This window comes from Chionomys nivalis, chromosome 12, assembly GCF_950005125.1.
Source record: "Chionomys nivalis chromosome 12, mChiNiv1.1, whole genome shotgun sequence".
Taxonomy (NCBI): domain Eukaryota; kingdom Metazoa; phylum Chordata; class Mammalia; order Rodentia; family Cricetidae; genus Chionomys; species Chionomys nivalis.
This window is the reverse complement of record NC_080097.1, coordinates 53266601-53282241: the sequence shown is the minus strand read 5'-3', so window position 1 is coordinate 53282241 and position 15641 is coordinate 53266601. Positions and strand designations below refer to the sequence as shown.

General features: G+C 44.9%; 1 protein-coding gene across 3 annotated transcripts in view; it reads right to left on the bottom strand.

The window, feature by feature from the left end:
- Nucleotides 1–15641, bottom strand: part of Atp8a2 (ATPase phospholipid transporting 8A2) — a 568530-nt gene that overhangs the window by 194877 nt on the left and 358012 nt on the right. The gene's annotated exons all lie outside the window — the stretch shown is intronic.

Below are 15641 nucleotides of genomic sequence, written 5' to 3'. Positions count from 1 at the left end.
TCGTATCTCAGAAATCTCAGGAAAATCAAATAGTATGAGACTGCTTCCTCTTGTTCAGAGTCAGTTCCTGACTTTCCCAGTTGAGCAGTCTTGGCACTCCTACTGACGGTCACTGCAGGGGTTTGTGTCCAGCCCTTTTCCCACCTCCATGGCTCCCACTTCTGTCTTTTCCCAGAGTTACATTGCTGTGGGACAATAGTCTGTATCCTGTCACTTGTATTTTAAATAAAATTTGATTGGCCAGTAGCCAGGCAGGAAGTATAGGTGGGGCAACCAGAGAGGAAGTAGAAGTGGGACAAAAGGAATTCTGGGAAGAGGGAAATTTCAGTCTGCACTTGTCACCCAGACACAGAGGAAGTCAGAGGAAGACTAAGCAAGCAAGATGTGACTGCCTTGCTGAAAAAGGCACCAAGTCATGTGGCTAACACAGACAAGAGTCATGGGTTAATATAAGTTATAAGAGTTAATAAGAAGCCTGAGCTAATAGGCCAATCAGTTTATAATTAATGTAGACCTCTGTGTATTTCTTTGGGACTTAATGACTGTGGGAACTGGGCAGGACAGAAACCTCAGTTAACACTACACTTTTGTGAATACTGCTTCCTGGGCCCCTAAACTTTGCTCTTCCCTGTCACGATTGTTCTGGATAGTGGGGAGTCTATCTGCATGCCATAGGGAAACCTTTCCGTTTCTCTTTGTTCTTTTCTTTTCTTTTCTTTCTTTCTTTCTTTCTTTCTTTCTTTCTTTCTTTCTTTCTTTCTTTCTTTCTTTTTGCTTTGTTTCATTTTGAGACAGTCTTAACTAAGTATCTCAGGCTGGCCTTGAACTTAAAATTATTCTCCTGCTTCAGCCTCCAGAGTACTGGAAGTACAGGTAGGTGTGACCTAGTCCAGCTTAAGTTTTTCTCTTTCTGACTTTCAAAATTAGGACACCACTCCCTCTCCTCCATCCTGTCCTCTTCCTGTACCACACAGCACATCACTCTCCTCCGTCCTGTGCTCTTCCTGTACCACACAGTACATCACTCTCCTCCTCCGTCCTGTGCTCTTCCTGTACCACACAGTACATCACTCTCCTCCTCCGTCCTGTGCTCTTCCTGTACCACACAGCACATCACTCTCCTCCTCCATCCTGTGTTCTTCCTGTACCACACAGCACATCACTCTCCTCCGTCCTGTGCTCTTCCTGTACCACACAGCACATCACTCTCCTCCTCCGTCCTGTGCTCTTCCTGTACCACACAGCACATCACTCTCCTCCTCCATCCTGTGTTCTTCCTGTACCACACAGCACATCACTCTCCTCCTCCATCCTGTCCTCTTCCTGTACCACACAGTACATCACTCTCCTCCTCCATCCTGTGCTCTTCCTGTACCACACAGCACATCACTCTCCTCCTCCATCCTGTGTTCTTCCTGTACCACACAGTACATCACTCTCCTCCGTCCTGTGCTCTTCCTGTACCACACAGCACATCACTCTCCTCCTCCATCCTGTCCTCTTCCTGTACCACACAGTACATCACTCTCCTCCTCCATCCTGTGCTCTTCCTGTACCACACAGCACATCACTCTCCTCCTCCATCCTGTGTTCTTCCTGTACCACACAGTACATCACTCTCCTCCTCCATCCTGTGCTCTTCCTGTACCACACAGCACATCACTTTCCTCCTCCATCCTGTGTTCTTCCTGTACCACACAGTACATCACTCTCCTCCTCCGTCCTGTGCTCTTTCTGTACCACACAGTACATCACTCTCCTCCTCTATCCTGTGTTCTTTCTGTACCACACAGTATATGACTCTCCTCCTGATCCTGCACTATTCCTGGAACACATAGATTGCAGCTCCAGCCTGACAATCTCTTATTCTAAATACTAGGGGCCAAATGGTTTTAGGTTTCAGACGTATATGCTTTGAACTTTGAGAAATTTCCATTTATATAAAAAATTGTCTAGGGGGGTGGAACCCATGTCTCACTAAAAGGTCAACTTATGTCTTGGTTTAGGCTTTCTACTGCTGTGATGAAACACCTTGGTCAAAGCAAGTTGGGTAGGGAAGAGTTTATTCCCCTTATGCAGCCACATCACCGCACACCATCAAAGCAAGTCTGGACAGGAACTCAAGCAGGGCATGAACCTGGAAGGAGGAGCTGATGCAGAAGCCATGAAGGGTTGCATTGCTCTCCACATTTTTATCTTCCAAACTCCCACACAACAGCCCACTGAGCTCTCAATGGGTTGTTTTAGCCCAAAGTTCCAATGCCCTTCCACAATCTTTCCCCAAACAAGACAGTCATATCTGTCACAGCAATACCCCACTCCTGGTACCAGTTTGTATTGTACCAACTCATGTAAGTAGTGCAGGGTACAAAAATCTAGGAAGGTTCTAGAAAAGCTGAAGGAAGACAGAATACATAAAATAGAAAGGAATAGTTTACACAAAAGCAAGATGGACCCAGCAACATCTGCTTAGGCAGCTGAGGCAGGAGGATCACATTATTGAAAAAGAAAAAAGAACAAAAATTATAGGTTAGAAAAAAAAACAAGTCTATAGGTTAAAAAGGCAGAGCAAGAAAAAGAAAACAACTTTGTAAACGTCAGAACACTAAACATAAACAGAAAAGAGAAAAAAATCAGGGTATAAATAAAGGGGAGAAATTCAAAGTTACAGTGAGCATCTTGCTCCAGCCAACCAAAAGAAAGCTAAAGGATACACAAAGTTCTGAAAGAAAAGAATGTCAACCTAAACATTTGCAACCAACCAATTTAACAGCCAAATGTAATCCTAGAATACAGATGCATAGAAACATCACGGCACACTTCTTACAAACCTACTGATATGTGGGCTTCACAGACACAAGTCAGGAAACAGAAGAAAGAAAGGATCCAAGAGCCGTTATGGCCTTGAAAAACACCAAAGAAGCAGAATCCAGCACCAAAGAGAGGCCTACAGAGCAAGCAGTGTGTATGGGGACAGGAGGACTAGATAAAGAGGGCAGGGGAAGGTGGAGGTGAGAGTTAAAAACACCCATAGAAATGAAATCTTGGAGAGTGTCAAATGCACATGGAATGCAGATAGGACAAGAGACCAAAGAGGGTCAATGCCCAGGAGCTGGCCATAGGCTTATATTCAACTGTAACCCTAGCACTCAGGAGGGTGAGGCAGGAGGATTTTAGTTTTAGTCCAGTCTGGGCTACAGAGTGAGACCATGTTGTAAAACATCAAGGCCTAAGGCTTAGTTCAGGGGCAGAACACTTGCCAGGAATAAGCAAGGCCTTGGGTACCATTCCTAGCACCGCAAAAATGAATGAATGAACAAATGAATGAACGAATGAATACAATACAAATAAGGAACCACTCACACTGAACAAGAAGAAAACCCCACTCCCCAGCCCTACAATAAGCATTATTTGCATAATCTTAGAGAAGCTGATGCGGACTCCCTGAGTTAACACACCTCTGTTAGGGAGGAGGAGGCTGCAGATCCACAGAAAAGCCCCACCCACCAGGATAAGAGTCAGCCCTGTGGTGTTTAGCCTGGGCTCATCAGTTCAAACACATTATTTAGAAAGATGACGATAATTTTGAGAGGAGCAATCCAAAAGGCTTTCTTGAGAGTTTATGACTAGGAGGAAACATCTTTTTAACGACATGTAAATATATCCATTACACTGTATGTTTATATACGGAAGTACACATACGCACTACGCCTCGGGGGCTTCTCTGTGAGGTCTGATTTAACACTGTAATTGATCAGAATTTGCAGGGGCACTGAGTAAGTCCAGAACTACCTGGCACTGTTCAACTCTACACTGGCAGTTGGATCACGCTTGGCATTTTTCAATTGCCAAAGTCATTCCACTGATACTGCTATATCGCACTGCCAAGTGCGTTCTCCACGCCAATTATCAACTGAGGCTGTGTCACTACCTCGCAGTCAGAGTAGTTTATGTAATGAAATGGGGAAACAAGTATGGAAGCAGCTGCCTCCTAATCAGGATGGACAAGGTCTTTTAATAGACACACAGCCTTTTGTTTTGTCTTTAAGGGAACTAAATTATAAAAAGTTTTTACAACTCTATTAGATAGTCCCTTGCGATCTTTAACTATAATGCTACAGGTAAAACTCACAGACAAACTGATAATAAGATGATGAAATAAAATGCACAATTAATTCATAGTTCTTTTAATATTTACTTTCCAAAAAGCTGACAAAGTTCATTGATTTGACATGCCATAATGATCACATCCATTAAAACACACACACACACACAGTGGTCTATCAAGAAACACCTGAGTGGCTTGTAACTGTAGGTTAGTTCTGGCTTCTTTTCTTCTCCCCACCCCTTCTCCTTTTCAATGTTCCATCTCTCTAATGCAGCCACTAACGCCTCTCTCTGTATTGGAACTTCATTTACTATTATAAGCATCGTCACATGAAACCGAGGCTGGAAATGGATCTCTGAGTCAGTTATCAGCACTGGGCAGCTGGAAGAGATGAATTCAATTTATTTTTACTTCCATTACCATGTCAGGTATTGGGACCAGTGAAGAGAAAGTCCTCTCTACTCTCAGAGGTTTCGAGGTTGGGGTTGGAGGCAGTGGCAGACTGCAAAATTGATTTCTTTCAACTTGAATGCGATAAATGCTCCCAACTGGATGGGAGGATGCCCAAGAAGAGGCCCTGTTGACCGAGGCCTGAAAGGCAGAGAAGTGAGCACCCTTCCCTCAAGCTGCCATCTTGACCTCACTACCCAGAGAAACAAACTTCTGAGTGAATTGGGAGCTGAGGTCAGAAGGGTTGGATCAGTTCCGAAGCAGGAGGAAACTTCATTCAGAAAAAGTGTTTTTCGTTCAGCCGTCAGTGGTGAATGGTCAGACTATAGGGGTGGAGAAAAAGTTGTCCTGGCCACAATTTTTATGAGACTCAAAATAAACAAAATGAAACAAAACCCAGGCAACTTTCTGTGTTTCAGATGCTTCAAGCTGCTCGGAGCTGTCTCCTCAGGAGCACACTGCTGTGACTAGACCTGGATGACGGTGAGGCGTATCTGTTACCTCTTTGCAGGTGCTCTGGGCTTCAGCCTCTGGAATATTGCTTGATCGGTCATTGAACATGAGACCTGGCTCCACTCCAGGTGCTAGAGATACATGGATGTAGATAACATCCTGCCTCCCAGGCCATGATGGAGGGAGACACATGGACAATACAGGCTGGAGTGAAATCAGACCCTTAGCGTGACAAAGAGAAGCCTCTTGGAGAAGACAAAGCACGGCCCATGCCATCTGATGGAGAGGACACTCCTCCTCTGTTCAGGTCACAGTAGAGCTGACACCAGCTGCAGCATGCTAAGCCCGTGGGTGAACGGTACAGGCAGAGAGCAGAGCAGAAGGGCTTCAAGGGAGACCAGCAGCAAGAATAGGTTCTGAGACAACAGAGTCCACAACTTGGTGCCTACAAGGGCAAGCTATAAAAGTTTTCATTAACACACTTCATTTTTAAAAGCAGTATGGCGCTGCCTGATAGTGCGAAGCTGATCGTGTATACGTCAGCCAAATCACTGCCCAAACCAGATCATTTAAAATGCGGCATGCGAGTATTCATCACGTGATAAATGTTCGCAAATATAAACCATTTCCCCTGGGTGGCTCTTAAATAGCACACATCCTTCCTTCTGGGGGGTTGTATTTCTGTCTTCTTAAATTCACCGGGAAAAAAATCTCTTTCCTCTGAACATATGGACTCCTGCTTTAGTTCTAAAGCAATCCGTTTATATGGCCACAGAGGCTTCTGAAACTTAAGTCACGGGTATTAGAGTGTAGGTATTTGAAAGATCTGAAAGAAAGCAACTTAAGTAGAAATAGTAGAAACATACTTTAAATCGATATTTTGGTATTAAGAGGGCTTTGGGGAGCAAGGGAAATGGTTTGAACCTTGCTTTAAAAGATGTTTGTTTGGTTCCGAATGCTCTTACTTCTTACCCTTAATAAATTAAGGCAACTCATGAGTTGAATGAGGCTGAAAATGCCTCCAAGTGTGTACTGGGTACAGACTAGCTGATGACGGACCTCAGTAGGGTACACACTGAGTAATTCCATTCCCATGGTTGACCAAGGTTGCTACAAAATCCAAGACACCCGACTCCTTCCTCTGCTTTTGCATCTGTGAGGGAGAGATGTGTCCTGACAGGCCATGATGCTCTGTGGGCTCCTTCTATCTCCTAGAGTGCAGATGGGAAAGAAGTTCAGCACGGCAGAACAAGCCACTAAATAGGTAGAAATAATAATTCTGAAATGTTAAATGGCTTAAATAAGACAGGAAAGAAATTCACCTCTTCTGGGTCGCTGGGCAGATGTGAAACATTGGGTAGAAACCACTGTATTAATGATTGGATCTTTGAGTCCACATTGTAAGTACTCTTTCTGATATTCGCGTTTCCATAAAGAAACAAAGACACTGGGGACAGGGCAATGTGACTCTCTAAGTAGAAGTTGCTGTGTTTTTCTGTTCTGCCCTGACTGCCCAGAGTAAACAGACTACCCACCTAACAGATAGACAGGCTGCCTTATGCCAACATCAGTTTCTTAATGCTCCAAGATGCCTTAAGATAACCATGCCAAGGTCACAGCTCACTGTCCTGGCTCCTGAAGCCCCATCCCCAGCCAGGACTGCAACCACAGGTCTCAACAAGCTCTAGATGACCCTGTGGCCGTTTCACCTTGGCCAGAGTGGTAGGGGGACTTCTATGACTGGTTCTAAGCTACACAGCTGGGGCTCGCCCTAACACATGGCTGAACTGGTCTACAATACACAGCAGTGATGGCCGCGACTCCCATTCTTGGGCTACATAAGCTACAGGCTTACCCTGCTTGTTGACCTGGAGGCACTCCTGGGCTGCCCCTCCCTGGCAGAGCAGCATTAGGGTGTCAGACATCTTTCCTTGCCTACTTCAGTATAGGATGAGGAGGTATGACAGAAGAAAGAGGCAGAGACAACAGAATGGCAGCCATTCCAGTCCCATGTATGGAGGCAAGAAAATGGAAAACACCTGTCTCCACACCATATCTGCCCATGCGTAGTCACAGCGGCCTTATCCAGAGTGGACACGGGAGTAGAGGAAAGGATGGCTTAGCATGTGGTATGGCTCAATAGCTTCTTTTGCCATAAAGAGAAATGAGGTACTGAGTAACTTGCTGCCCAACAGGGAGAAAACTTGAAAATTGTACACAAAATGAAAAAAAAAAAAGACAAAACCCCCTACCATATGATTCCATATATATAAAAATCCAGAAGAGAAAATCCATCCAGACAGATGCTAGATTAGCCACTGCTGGGTACTCAGACCAGGGAGGAGGCAGAGCGGCTGCCAACAGATGGAAGCTTCCTTTTGAAATGATATAGCCACACTACTTTGAGAGTCTTCTGGAACCACTCAGCTCTGTTCTCCAACAGGGCAAATCTACTGGCACAAAGTCACATCTTAGCTTCATGACAGAACTGTGCTGTTCAGTTCACACCCCCCACTCCAGCAGCCGTCTGTCTACAGCTAGTAACCAGGGACCTCGCTGACTTAGCTTACAGTCTCCTCTGTGCAGCAATGGGGAAGAAGAAATAAAACACTGCTTGAGACAAGTCCTCTGCTTTCGCCTGTATTCTGCCCCTCAGTGGACACAGGATTTCCAGACAGTCACTATAGCCAGTGCGATTCTCTCCTTCTTTGGGGTGGAGAATGCTTCCCCTTGTGGGGAATTTCAAATGCAAAGGCCTCAGAACTTCAACTCAGCTAACGCCATCAGTACACTACATAGATGTGAGGTAACTTCATCTCTTACCTGAAGACAGAGATGATAAAATGCTGGCCTGCTCTGTTAGCGTCTTTCTTTAAAACTCCAAATCTTGGGTATAGCAGGACCACCTTGTATATTTTTCTGATGATAAATCTCCCAGTTTCTTTTGCTTGCCAGGCTGCTTTTTCTTTTCCTTCCTTCCTTCCTTCCTTCCTTCCTTCCTTCCTTCCTTCCTTCCTTCCTTCCTTCCTTCCTCCTTCCCTCCCTCTCCCTCCCTTCCCCCCCTCTCTTCCTTTTTTTTTTTTTTTTTTCAAGATAGCATTTCTTTGTAGCCTTAGCTGTTCTGGAACTAGCACTTGTAGACCAGGCTGATCTTGAACTCACAGAGATCAGTCTAACTCTGCCTCCCCAGTGCTGGGATAAAAGGCCATGCCGCCACCACCCGGCTCACAAGGCTGTGTCTTAAGGTCCACTTTTCCTACCATTTCATCCAACTTCTATCTTTAACAGATTTGTCTCCACAGCTTTATCTTGGAGACTGACTTTTATAGTTTAGGAAAACAGTCAATAAAAAAAAAAAGCAAAAAAGTCACCTTCCAGTCCCCTCAAAGGATGGCTATTTGTTTCTTCAAAGGATTCTCCATTTCCGAGCCCGACTCTCTCACTGTGACAGTCTTAAATGTTTCCCTGCCCCAGGTCTCTCCTCATCATCCTCAGGCTCTGTAGACATTTTCAGTCCTCTTTATTCGCCCTGCCTTGGAAAAAGTGCTAGTAGTGACCAATTCCCCACCAGATTCTTCCCTCTCCTGCCTTCTGGACTCTATTGTGACAGCTGTTATCCACTCTAGTTCCATTTCTTCTGGCCTTTTGAGACAGCTTCCTGTCCTGTCTGTCCAGGAACATGGCAGGGTGGGCAGGGCTGGAAGTCAGGCCTTTGCTGTGTAGTGCCTGCATACGTGCGTGCCTCCTCTATCTCTCTTCTGAGAGCTCATTTCTCCTGAGATCCCAAATCTTTCCGTAGGACTGATGATGGTGATTTTCTGTGGTGATCAGCCCCCTAAGCATGCTGCGATGGTTAATCTTTATCGCCCACCCGACTGTACTAAGAAACACCATGGAAACATACTTCTTCATGTTTGTAAGGTTGTTTCCAGAAAGGTTTAAATGGGAGAGGTAGGGCCACTCTGACTGTGGGCAGCACTGCTCCACTGTTGTTCTCTCTCTGCTTCTAATGGAGGAGGAAATGTGTGTGTGTGTGTGTGTGTGTGTGTGTGTCTGTGTGTGTGTGTGTGTTTGGGGGGTATCTTGTCACCACTGAGTTATATGCCCTCAGTTCTTTGTTAATAATTGGCTATTGCTGGACATCTTCATGGTTCTTTGCTTTCACTGTTTGGGGCGGAACCCAGGGCTTTGCACATGCAGTCACATCTTGCTTCTTCTGAGGCGGGGTCGGGACTGCAGACTGTGCTTCCCTCTTCCTGGCATTCTCATTGCCCCACCTCTATTTCCTGCCTGGCTACTGGCCAATCAGCGTTTTATTAAAAATAATACAAGTGACAGGATAAAAGACTGTTGCCCCACAGCACACCCCTACTCCACCCCCGCAGTGACACAGCTCCAACAAAGCCACCTCTCCTAATCTTTCCCAACAGTTCACCAACGGGGAAACAAGTATCAAGCGTGAGACTGTGAGGCCATTCTCACTCAGCCCACCACAGACATCCTTCCTCGGCACAGTGTGTCTGTTACAACTGACCAACCAGTATCTGGCTCACTGTTACTGCAGCCTACGGTTTATACTAGTGCAGTCTGTACTACAGAGTTCTGCAGGTGTAGACAGGAGCATGACATTCTGTGTCCGTGATCACACTGTCATGCAGAACATTTCCCCTGCGTGACGTGATTCCTGACTTTCAGGCCTCTACAGTCAGTGTAACACTTCCCCCAGCCAGGTTCCTCTCCAGAAGTCTCCTCTTTTCTTACATGCGTCTCCCATTTCTGCACGGTGTCTTTGGTATTCCCCCACCTTCACTTCAGACGGCTGTACTGGTCTACTGTGTATCCCGCGAGTTTCTTTGGGTAAGAAACTAGCCCTGCATGGCTTCCTAGAGCATGCACAGCATCTCCAGGCTGGAAGTAAAATGAATGTTTAAACACATGAGCGATGACCCCACCATGTCCACTACTCAGTGATTGCTCTCAGGGTTTACTTCCCAGAGCATAAAGCTGCTGTGTAGCAAGCGTGTATCTCAGTGTCTTGAAGGGGAAAGAAAGTCTGTAATTGTTTTACTTTCTTACAAATATGAGGTATACGTAGTGGAAATTGAGCACTATGATGACCACGGCAATCACAACAAGAAACTAAGAGCTGTCCTGGCCATCCTTGATCTGAAGCCTTCATCTGAACGGTAATATTTCCAGTTTCACAACTGAGGGTGTCATGTGTCATTTTATGAACAGTGCTCGTATGTCCTCTGAGTGCCACTGTGATTTCAGTTGTACACACAGAGGCTGTGTGTGTGCATGTGTGAGCTTCACAATTGCAGGGGGCGGACATTCAAAGAAATCACTCCTTTTGAGTAACTATACAAAGGAAAGAGTTTCTATGACTAGACAAAAGATGTCTTGTCTCATGGCCTTAAATAAAGGGATAGAAGGAAGAGGATTCTAATTATTTTTCCCTTGGTGGAGGCTAAAACAAAGAGAATGTTTAGGAAAAGAGGGCACAAACAAGAGATGTTTTAACAAAATCTTTAGCAAAAAGCCCACAACAGAGACTACAATTCAACCAGGAGGACAGAAGCTGGCAATTGGACACTTAACCTTGGTAATTCAGCTAACAGTTCCACCCCAGTCCTGAGACTCCATCAGTTGACAATCATTAACACGGCTAGAAACCTATGGGTGTCATATCTCATTTTTCTCCTAAACGGCTACTGTGCTCAGCTAGCTTCTGCCTCCTCTTTAATGCTAGAAGCTCCCTTAGATGGGAGCTATGCTTTTAGCATCACAGAATTCCTGTTTGTATATGTCAAGTCAGGAAGTCACTTAGGGGGGGCCCAGTCCAATCCAGGGCACGCAGCTCGGTAGCAGGGCCCCTTTGGTTCAGCGTGCCCCTCCCTCAGGAGCCCCAGGAAGCAAACAACGGCAGCTCAGGGCAAAAAGAAAAGGGAAAGTTTATACTGAGATATTTTTAGACTTAGAATGTGTTTACAGAAAGTCCGCAACAGATTCTGGGAGCCAGTGATAAATGAAGAAGCTAGCCATATACACTAGCTCTCAAAAGACGGATGACCAATTCCATTTAATAGATCCATTGGATATCTGTAAATCTATAAGACTCATTAGATGAAGTTGGTCAACAGAAATATGTTTTAGAATTTTTATTGTTTTGCGTGGATAAATGTTTTGCTTGTGTTTATGTCTATGTGCTCGTTGCCTACAGAGACAGAAGAAGGTCCAGATCCTCTGGGACTGGAGTCACAGACCGCAGTGAGCTGCCATGTGGGTGCTCAGAACCAAACCTCAGCCATCTGGAAGAGCAGCCAGGATTCTTATACTTTCAGACATCTCTCTAGCTCCACGTCGGCCAATATTAAAGAATACTAAATCATTTTTATATATACTAAACCCCTCCAAAAGTGTCTTTGCATTTGAACAAGATGCTTGGTCAAAATCTAGAATACTAGTTGCATCAATCATCTCTCTATGGAATTATTGTTGATATTCCTCCTGCCCAGAAGGGGCAAATGACAATTTGTCATCTCTGAGATGCAAGTGTTCTTCATGTGCTCACTCCTCATCTCTCTCTTCCACCTCATCTGTGTGCGCACAGATACATGTGGCGTGTGGTCTTACATCAGGAGGGCGAGAGGGCTGGGTTCTGATACTTAGGGACAGAGGGTGCTCCTGTACAGATGCCGTGGACCACAGTCTGATGTCCTACTGTGTACAAGTCTTAAAAGAGAAACAGAAGAACCAACAGAGGTCTTGATGCAAAGGTAGCATCTGAGTTGGGGTTTGAAAGAAAGGTAGAATTCTACAGTTAAGTCTTGAGTATTGGTGGGTACAGCCTTTGGGGTTCACAGGTTTGTGTGAACCAAAGCATGGGGGCAGTTTTGGTGTCTGAAACCTGGGCAATGACTACTTGCTATGTGGTGATAAATCGAATCTGTATCTAGGTCATGTGTTGACAAATGCGCTATTTAATACTATACACTTAGAGTTTTATATATAAATCGGCACCACGAACCTCTACTAAATTATAGCACTGTAGGTTTAAATATTCCCCCAATACTGAGATTGTGGTTTTAATGCATTTATAGAAAGCTCATTTACCAACCTGTTAGGATTCTGTCATCGAGTGATTTCGTTTCAACCTGCAATAAGTCACTTACAATTGGAAAGGCAGTGAAACCTGATACATAAATATTGTATTTAAGTTAGTATACACAAGTGTACATTCATCCATCACAACTTGATCCCGTGGCCAAGAACGCTAGGCTGGAGTGCCCTGCTCCCCGTCACACACAGCTGCCACAGCCCAGCAGTGTGCTCCAGCCACAGATGTCTGCCCTCAGGTTGCAGCCTTAGGAAAGGGAAAATGTGCAAGCCAGTTTGAGTACAGAGCCTTCGTGAATCATAAAGGCTTTTGCAATCATCTCCTTATAACTATAACTATCCCCCTCCCCAAACTCACCTTTCTGTCTACCCAATGCATACAAATTACCTCCCATTCAAACTCTTTTTCACACACATGATTTGATGTAACAGTTCACCGCATGTGGTTCTAACAGCTTGTCTCCTTCCTCTACGGTATAGTAGTGATGGAGGGCTGTTTTCCCAGAGGAGTCCCCCTGGGCACACACAGAGCCAGCCGGGTTTTCATTAGAGGCTGGAGCTGTTTGTTCTATATACAGCTGGCTGAGAGCAAGCCCACAGTCCACCCCCACTTCCAGAGCAGTAGACTGCAAGTGATGGACTCTTTCAGCCCCCAAATCACAGCTCTCTGAAATGCCCCTGAGCATGGGAGTGAGTCACACAACCCCCCAGACTCTGGGGGAGTTCATCTATCAATGCGGCAGTGGGTTGATTGTGACTTGACCAATCTGTGCATCTCTACCAAAAAAGGCATCGTAGAAACAGTGGGCACAAGAAGACCACACTGACCTATCTCTGGTTCCTTAAAGCAGGAGACGTTTCCACCTTCAAGAAGCTCTTCCTGAATCATGAAGCGAATGAAAGTAAGACCCTATCAAGATAATGCTAGCCGTCCACAGAGGACAACCTTACACGCAAACCCAGGGAAACTCCGACCTTCCCGGTTACTTTCACAATGAGCTACCCTAAGCCCAGCCCCTTGCACCTGCCCCATGCACAATTCAGTGTGCTCTGTGAATCCCGACTATAAGTGACTGACATGGGCTGCAGCTTTGGGTCTTTAGAGACCACGTGAAGCCCTTGTACCAACAGAATCCCATGCTTTCTTCCTGTTCATCAGGCCCAGCTGGAACCTCGAGGGTGAAGACAGAGTCATCCTTGCATCCCTGGTACTTTTTAGGGCCACAGCTTTCCTGAGAGTCACTTAGATTGCCATCTACCTTCATACCTCAGAGTTTAGCTCGTTGCATTATGCAAGTCCTGCCATCTAGCTCATCCTGAGGATTAGCTTTGAAAGCACTGTCTTCATGCAAAGCAACTCGATGGCTATCTTACTATGCAGTTGGAACCATTTCAACAGCCTCTCCTCACTGTGAGGAGACACCTAGAACCATCTATAAAGTAGCTTTGGCACTAAGTTGGATCAACAGTCTCCCCACTGTGAGGAGACACCTAGAACCATCTATAAAGTAGCTTTGGCACTAAGTTGAATCAATAGTCTCCCCACTGTGAGGAGACACCTAGAACCATCTATAAAGTAGCTTTGGTACTAAGTTGGACCAAAGGTCTACATCGAAGCACATGGATGCAGATGGCTGGATGCTGTAGTTACCAGTTGCAGACAGCAGCCTATCATGGTCCTGTGCTTCTGTCTAGAGCACACAGAGTAAAGGACCTTTTTAGAGAACCAGCTAATGCTTCTCTCAAGGAGTAGATATTTCCTGGAGGGGTTTTCACTTAGGGGCAGTACTAGTTTTTATCATGTCTTTACACTATAACAGATCCATACAATGCACATCAAGCAACTTGCTTTGATTTTAGCCTGGAAGCTCACTGTCTGGCTCATGTGGCTGTTAGTGGCCTCCACCACATTAAATAGGGAACACAATATGAGTGTCAAATAATTCTTGAAATAAAATTGAGGGTTGACTATAAAAAGTTTTTTGCACAAATTCTCTAAGCTTCTCAAGATGGGTCAGATTTAACCAAAATTGGCTTCCTGTGTCTCATCATTCACAGTTAGAATGGAACCAACCTGCTGGTTATATGAGGCTTTCCTTTTGAATATAATGAAACAGCAAGGACTTCATTTTTCAGGAGTTTACCATGGAAGTTTAACAAAACCTTAACATTCCAAAGATGTGTCATTCTGAGTAATGACCTTGCCCCATAGCAGCAATAGTCCCTGGGGACTCGACCTATAAACAGCTCCGCCATTACACAAACCAGCAAGGGTTCTCTAGAATGTTAAGATATGTTAGAATATAGGAAGGGCCTACACGCAACAAAGCCTGTACCATCAACACAACCAGTCAATCAGGCTGCTGGAAAAGGTTTGAGTGTGGCTTATTTCACAGTCTACAGAGCCGCCCATCATTCTCCATGAGACGTCAGTAAATGCGAACCTTGATCCAAGCCGAAGGTCCGACGAGGCACAAAGGAATAAACAAAGAAGTCACAGAACTGGTGACTGCAGCAGGAACTGAGCCCCTCCGGTTAGTAACATGGTCAAAAGTTCAAAAACAACAGCAATAAGGAAGCCCAGAACAATGAACGCGGAAGACAGACTTGGGGATGGTGATTTTGTCTTCCCACCACATCGTGGCGTTCATGGCCTCATCATTTAAACCCAACTCACGCAGAAGAGTGAAAGTCCACTGGACAGACAGATGATTCTCGATACCTGTTCACAGGTGGGATACTGCTGAATGGCTCTCACCTAGTTGGGAGAGTTATTTGTAAATATAAATAGTAGCCTTCCTTGACAGTTGAAGGCCGTCAGACATGCCCCATGATACCCTGACTAAACGTGCCCTATTTCTGTGCTGATGGGCCACCTTTGCTCTTAGAGTCTAAGGATAATCATAATCATTTTTACCTTAATATGCAAGCCAGACACAATTTCTGGTCCCTTTTCTCTCTAATCTCCTTCATTACAGCACCTATTCGAAAGCATGCATGACTAAGTCGTGTGTACTTTACTCTGGATAGAAATAAACATATCATTTTAGGATATTAAAACAATTCTGTAAAACCACAGAACATAGCATCCATAAATTTGGTAGTCTAATAATAGCATGCATGTTAATATCCTCTCCCCTAACCCACCAATGTGTTTTATATGCACATATATTTGTGTCCTGAGTTTCTATGGTGCAAAAATGTCACTTTTTACCTCAACAAAGTTTCCTCTTGGTCATTAAAAATGCTTACTAATCTTAATTTTAAGTATACACAGGGGCCTAGTACCTGCAAATAAAGTGAGGAATAAATATTTGTGGTCCAGACCTTGCTTTGGCTGAAGGAAAGATCTGACAGCAGAAAGACTGATGGCACAGCGTGGCATGGGTGTGGTTTTGGGGGCAGAAAAAGAGACTGTGAGCATAGTCTTGTTTCTATACTTGTGTTTTCATGGTTTTATTTCCCTACTCCTTTCATTTAAGCCTTTCTGCTGTTCTGTGTAAACTGTCAT